General features: G+C 51.9%; 1 protein-coding gene across 1 annotated transcript in view; it reads right to left on the reverse strand.

The window, feature by feature from the left end:
- The window catches only part of FOXP1 (forkhead box P1), a 380,068-nt gene extending 378,194 nt beyond the window's left edge, over positions 1–1,874 (reverse strand). Inside the window, exon 1 of the mRNA XM_039733865.1 lies at positions 482–1,874. The gene's annotated coding sequence lies outside the window, so the exon portion shown is untranslated. The remainder of the gene's footprint in view (positions 1–481) is intronic.
- Between the last annotated feature and the right edge of the window lie 3,892 nt (positions 1,875–5,766).

Here is a 5,766-nt window from a genome sequence, read left to right on the forward strand (position 1 = left end):
GCCGGGGGCGGCCCGCGACACCCCCGCGGAGGGAGATGTTGTTATTTTTTGCTGTTGTCAGTCTCTGACGTCACATCCACCTGCTGGGTAAACAAGGCTCGGCGCAAGGGAAAAATAATAATAAAAAAAAATAAAATAATAGAAGCGGGGGGTGAAGCGCGCAGGGGGTGAAGGGCGAGAGCCCCGCAGGTGCGGAGCTCCGCGGAGGACGGCCGGGGGGGCGGGGGGGGGCCGGGCCGGGGGAGGCGGGGGGGCCCCACGGGGAAGCGAAAGTGGCGGTGGAGCGCAGCGTTGCGCATCCCTGCGCGCCCCTCCGCACCCCGAGGGACAGCTCAGCGCCCGGGCCGGGGCCGCCCCGTCGGCGGGGGCGCAGCGCTGCGCACCCCTTCCAACTTTTCCGCAGCCGCGCGGGGGGCAGCGGAGCTGGGGGATGCGGTGGACCCCGGAGTGCCCTCCGCGGGTCCCCGCGGAGCCGCCTTACCTGCGCGGAGCGGCGAGGCGGGCGCTGCCCGCGTTCTCCCCGCAGCGCCCGCCGCTGTGGGCGCAAACACCGCTCAGACACACTGCGCGGGTGCGCAGCGGCGCGCACCGGCCGCTGAGCGGGACTGACCGTCCCGGGGACGGCGCTGGGGGCCCGCCCGGAGCCGCTCCGCGGGGGTGGCTCCGCATCTCGGCGGGTGCGCGGAGCGGCGGCGCTCCGGCCGCGCCGTCGGGGCTCCCGAGGAGAGAGCGCGGTGGGGGCAGAGCCGGGACCACCCGGCTGCCGAGCCCTGCGGCTGCGGCACTCGTGCACCGCGAATTTTAACAGCACCGATGGCCTCAGCGCGGATTTGGAGCCTCCGGCGGCGCGGGGGCTCCCTGGACGGCGGCCGGAGCAGGCGAGGGGAGCGGCAGCCCCCGGCCCTGCCCTGCCCTGCCGGGACCCCGGCCCGCTGCCGGCAGCACCGCGGTGCCAGCGGGACCGGGCTCGGTCGTGGGGCGCCCCGCGGGGATGGAGCGCGTCCTGCCCGGCGCTGCGGGCGGGAGTCAGCGGGCGGCCGCGAAGTTACCGAGCGAGCGACTCGTTCGGGGGGAAAAAAAAAAAAACTCTTTCCTTGACCCGCCCGGCTTTCTTGCCTCCCTGCTTTTTTGGGCGATCGCGTGTCAGACCGCAGGACTGACCCGGGGGCGATGGTTTCACACACTGTCAGGAGCGGCCCCGCGGGGCGAACCTGCCCGCAGGAGCCCCGGGCCGAGCCCAGCCTGTCCCCCAGTCCCGGTGCCCGGTCCCCGTTCCCGGCAGCAGCGCCGGGCCCGCGGCGCCACCTCCCGGCAGAACGGCGGGAGCCGCGCCGGCAGCAATTAAGACCTGGAATTACCCTAATAGCGAGGTACTTATGCGTAATTCATTATATTTTAAATAATTGAGAGCGGGAAATCGCTGCAAATAAATATTTGCGGAGGTGGTGCTCGCGCCGCTGCCGGAGCGGTGCGCTCAGACCGGCGGGGAGCGCTCGGGGCCGGGAACGGGAACGAGCCGGGAGCGGAGCGTTCAGCATCCCGCTGCTCCTGCCCCGGTACCGCAGGAGACACCGGGGTTTGTGTCATCGGCGGGACCGCCAGCTTTAAATGCAAACATCTTGTTATATTTTTTAGTTCATCTCTTTCTTCAGTAGGAAGAAGAAGGAGCTAAACCTGTTAAAAGAGCATTTTTAAAAGACTCTCCCATATACCGCTAAAAAACAGTATTTGTTTTACATTTTATCCTCGAATAAACGCTTACTGGCTTCTTCTTCATCTCCTGTTTTTTAACTTCACACATCCAAACCAGTATATCAACTCTGTAAAACATGATTAATTCCACAGACAGTACCAGCGGTGGGACTTCTCCCTCCCCCTATGCCTATGTAGCTGCTAATTGTGCTTGAATTGTTTACTGCTGTATTGTTTTACAAGTGCCTGGAGAAAGATGCTTGATATTCCCACCACCGGCAGAACCATCCCAAGAGCCAATGCTTCACAGATTTTGGCAGGGATGTACACAGGCTACAACTACAGCTTGTTAGCTAAAAAAAAAAAAAAATTATGAAGGTGATGACGCCTCTGTAATTATAGGTGTTACTTGTTATAAAGTCAGAATGTTTTCCAAGCTACTGTAATGCCACACCTCCAATGTCCCAGGAGCCAGGCCTTGGAGTCCTTCCTGCCTTAGTCACTGGTTTATGAGGCTTTGCAGAGCACATCACCAGGCTGCACGGCGGGTTCCTGGCCCACTTGGCACTCCTGCGTAGGTGCAAAGCCCGTGTGGGTACTCAGCTGTTATTTTACCTTTTACATCAGACATGAAAAGATGAGATACACACCATGTACTGCCCCAAAAAGTTGGCGGACATAAAGAGAAATGTACATTGGATTTACAGCCTGGTTTTATGTTTATCTGACTTTTGTTTCAAATAAGCACAAGCAGAAGCAGCTCTGTGAGTATGCTCATACTGCAACTTGAGGCAAAACCCCTTCTTGGCAAAATGCTGGTTGCTGCTTTCCCGATTTCTTTGTTTTCGGTGTAGTCAGGGCAAATCAGATCAGTCTGGCAACAAGTAACCTTCAAAAAAGGAGAAAATGCAGCTCCGCCCATCACATGGTACTGTGCAAGGTAAAATAACTGGACCTTTCTTTTGCTCCGAGAACTTCAAGGGCAGGAAGGGTCAACTTGCCTATGAGGGGGAATTTTAAAAGGTGTAAACATCAGCTTAGAGACCATGCTTTTGGCAACACTTGCACCAGCTTTAGTGGGAGCTGGATCTGTTCTCCAACTGGGGAAGTCCCACAAAGAGATAATGTGACACGGCTAAGGTCTCAAGTTGGTTTGTCTGACAAAATGAAAAGCTCTCCCAAATGAGAGCCATAACCAAACCCAGATATTTTTCTTAAATTAAATATTGTTGTTGGGCAGGGGCATTTCCAGCATACCAAATTCTGATCCCTCAGTTACAAATGCATTTGCATCCTTCATCTGCTTTTGCTATTGCACTTTCCCAGTTTCCCTGGCCACAGCAGAAGCCATGTCCTGGCCTGTGCTGGGAGCACAAGCTGGAACAGAACTGAGCTTCCTTGTGCCAGGAGGTGCCTGGCAGGACAGGGCTGCCCACAGCCACCCCGAGGGCTGGTGCTGGGCTGGCTGTGGCAGAGCAGGCAGCCAGCAGCACAGCCAGCTTGGTGCTGCTTGCAAGGGAAAGAAATGGCTGTGCTGCCCCGCAGCATCACGATCCAGGCAGAGCAGGCTGCAGCCTGGCTCCATGCACAGGGCAGCAGGAGTCAGGCACAGAATAAATGACATTTTGCTCTGTTGTGAGTCCAGAGAAGCTCCACTGCAGTCAGAGTTGGTTTGGATTTGCATGGGCAGTGCAGAGACATGAGTCTTGGATTCACCCCAGACTCCTCTGGGTTCCTAGTGGATGGGAAAGGCTCCCCACGTCTGTACCCACACTAATCCTCTCTGCTCCTGGAGGTGTCCCTCCAGCCGCCACTGTACCAGAAGCCACCCAGAGATAACTTTTCTATAGCACATTTCCATTTGGCCTGAGCTGCCAGCCAATACATATTTCCTTTTCCTGTGGGGGCAATGAATAGCCATTGTATTTTCGTTGGACTATTAATCTGCCTGAATTTGGTCGAGATTCTTAAATGAATATTCATGGGAATTAATGTAATTTAATTCCTATTGCTTCCTGAATATAATTACATGCCTTACGTGAATTGGCAAACGCCACGACACATCCAATCTTGCTGAAAGTCCATGACCGATGCAACACCACGAGCTGGACACTCCTGCAGCACTGGAGATGCACAAAGCACTGCCAAGATGCAGCTTGACTTCAGGAGAAGAAACCAATAAAAGAGGGAAGATGTACACTGTAGGAAGCAAACACCACCTTGAGGGATAGAAAATATGATTAAAAAGGTATTTTAATACAAGTTCTTCCCCAGGTATTTGTCTACAAGTAGGGACTACATTAAACATTTATATTATTTTGAAAAAAGCTTTATTTCTTCCAGTTTCTCACCCACAGAAAAACGTCTTTCAGGGCCTCCTATCCTGACCTCTTCTGAGAGACAGCATCTCTTGAAGACCTTCAGCACATCCTACAAATAAGAAGTGCCCAAGTGCAATCTTCCATCTCCCAGCAGCCCGCCTGGCAAGTTCACGCTGTTCCCCGAATAATAAAGCATAATCATCTCTGTATTAAAGCAAAACCTGTCCCCAGCATCAGTGCTACCAACCCCTGTCGTAACATAACAAGGACTCTTCCCAAAATATTTGGGCTTGCCCTGTCACAGTGAGAGGCGTTCAAGTTCAGCGCTCTGTCAACAATGCCAGGTGTCTCCTGAACCTCCGGCGCCCGAGCCAAGAGACAGAGCTCAGAAGCACAGGAATAATCATTATTCACATTACTAAAATGTAACGGAATGTTTAAACAGATAACGTAACACAATCCCTCACAGCAGAAAAAAAAAATCCTGTTTATTATTTATCCCCGTCAGATAGAAAATGAACTCAATCTCCTGGAAAGCAAAAGCGAGGCTCCTTTTTTTTTCCCCCTTCTTTCTGCAAATGACAGCCATGAAAAAAATATTCTATTGTGGCAGCTGCGCCCCTTCAAAGGGGCTGATGTTCACTGTGGTTCTTGATAAACCAACTGGCAAATTTTGGGGGTGAAAAAGAAGTGACTTGAAGCCAAACACATCTAAGAAAAAAGAAGCCTTGTGAAATCAAAAATCCAAGAACAATTTCATGTTGAGTCAATCCGAAGATTTCATTTCAATTTTGATTTTTTGGGGGAATAAGAAAAAAGACACACACCCCCTTGCTTGAAAATAAAATTAAAGGACATTTTGAACACAAAGTAGTTTCAAAATGAAAAATCAAAGTGTTTCATGTCAGAAGTGTCAAAACTAACAGCTTCAGCATTTGTCAGAGCTTTTTTGAGTTTTTATAAATGACAAGTTTGGCATGTGTGCACAGACCGTTTTGGTGCTGCTGAATCTGCATTTTTGCATGCAAAAAAAATTGGTTGGGTGAAATTTTCTGCGGAGAAACCGTTTGCCATTCCCTTTGTGTGGAGACCAGCAGCACTCCCCCCCATAGCTGCACTGGGCAGGAGCCTCACTGACACCTCCAGCTCCTCTTTGGCTTATTAATACTTTACCCTTCAGTTTGCAGGACTCCACAGGCCAGGTCTTTTCCAGAACCAGCTCCCTGGTTAGCAGGAGGAGGTACAAAGGTTAGGAGAGACCGACTGTGCATCTCCAGCTTGATGTGCTGCTGCATGACAGGCGGCCACAGACCTGTCCTAAGGTGACATTAGGTAATTTATTAGCTTGCTTCATTACTGCTAAGCTCACTTTCATCGGCTCGCTGCCTTCCCAAAGTGAGGGTTTTCCAAAAATGTTTTATCCCACAAAGTTGGGAGAGGTTACAGTCAGGTTTATACCTTATGTAGCAGGAGAGCAGGGCTGGAAAGTGAGGTATGTAGCACCTGAATTAAGACATTTAATTTAAAATCCTAAATTACATAAAAATCTTAAGTTACATAAATGCTATTGCTATAAAAATGTACCAGCAAGCATTTACAATATTAGCAACTGAATATATTCTTGCTAGGAAAGCAGCAGCCACCCGGATTTTGCAGGTCTGCTTCCAGCCTAGCTGACTTTGCTGCAGGTTTGGGACAGTGCCTAGTCCCCTGGGAAGGCAGCAAATAAGATCTTCTGCAGATAGCAGACACC

This window comes from Passer montanus, unplaced genomic scaffold (assembly GCF_014805655.1).
Source record: "Passer montanus isolate IOZ18808 unplaced genomic scaffold, ASM1480565v1 scaffold9, whole genome shotgun sequence".
Taxonomy (NCBI): domain Eukaryota; kingdom Metazoa; phylum Chordata; class Aves; order Passeriformes; family Passeridae; genus Passer; species Passer montanus.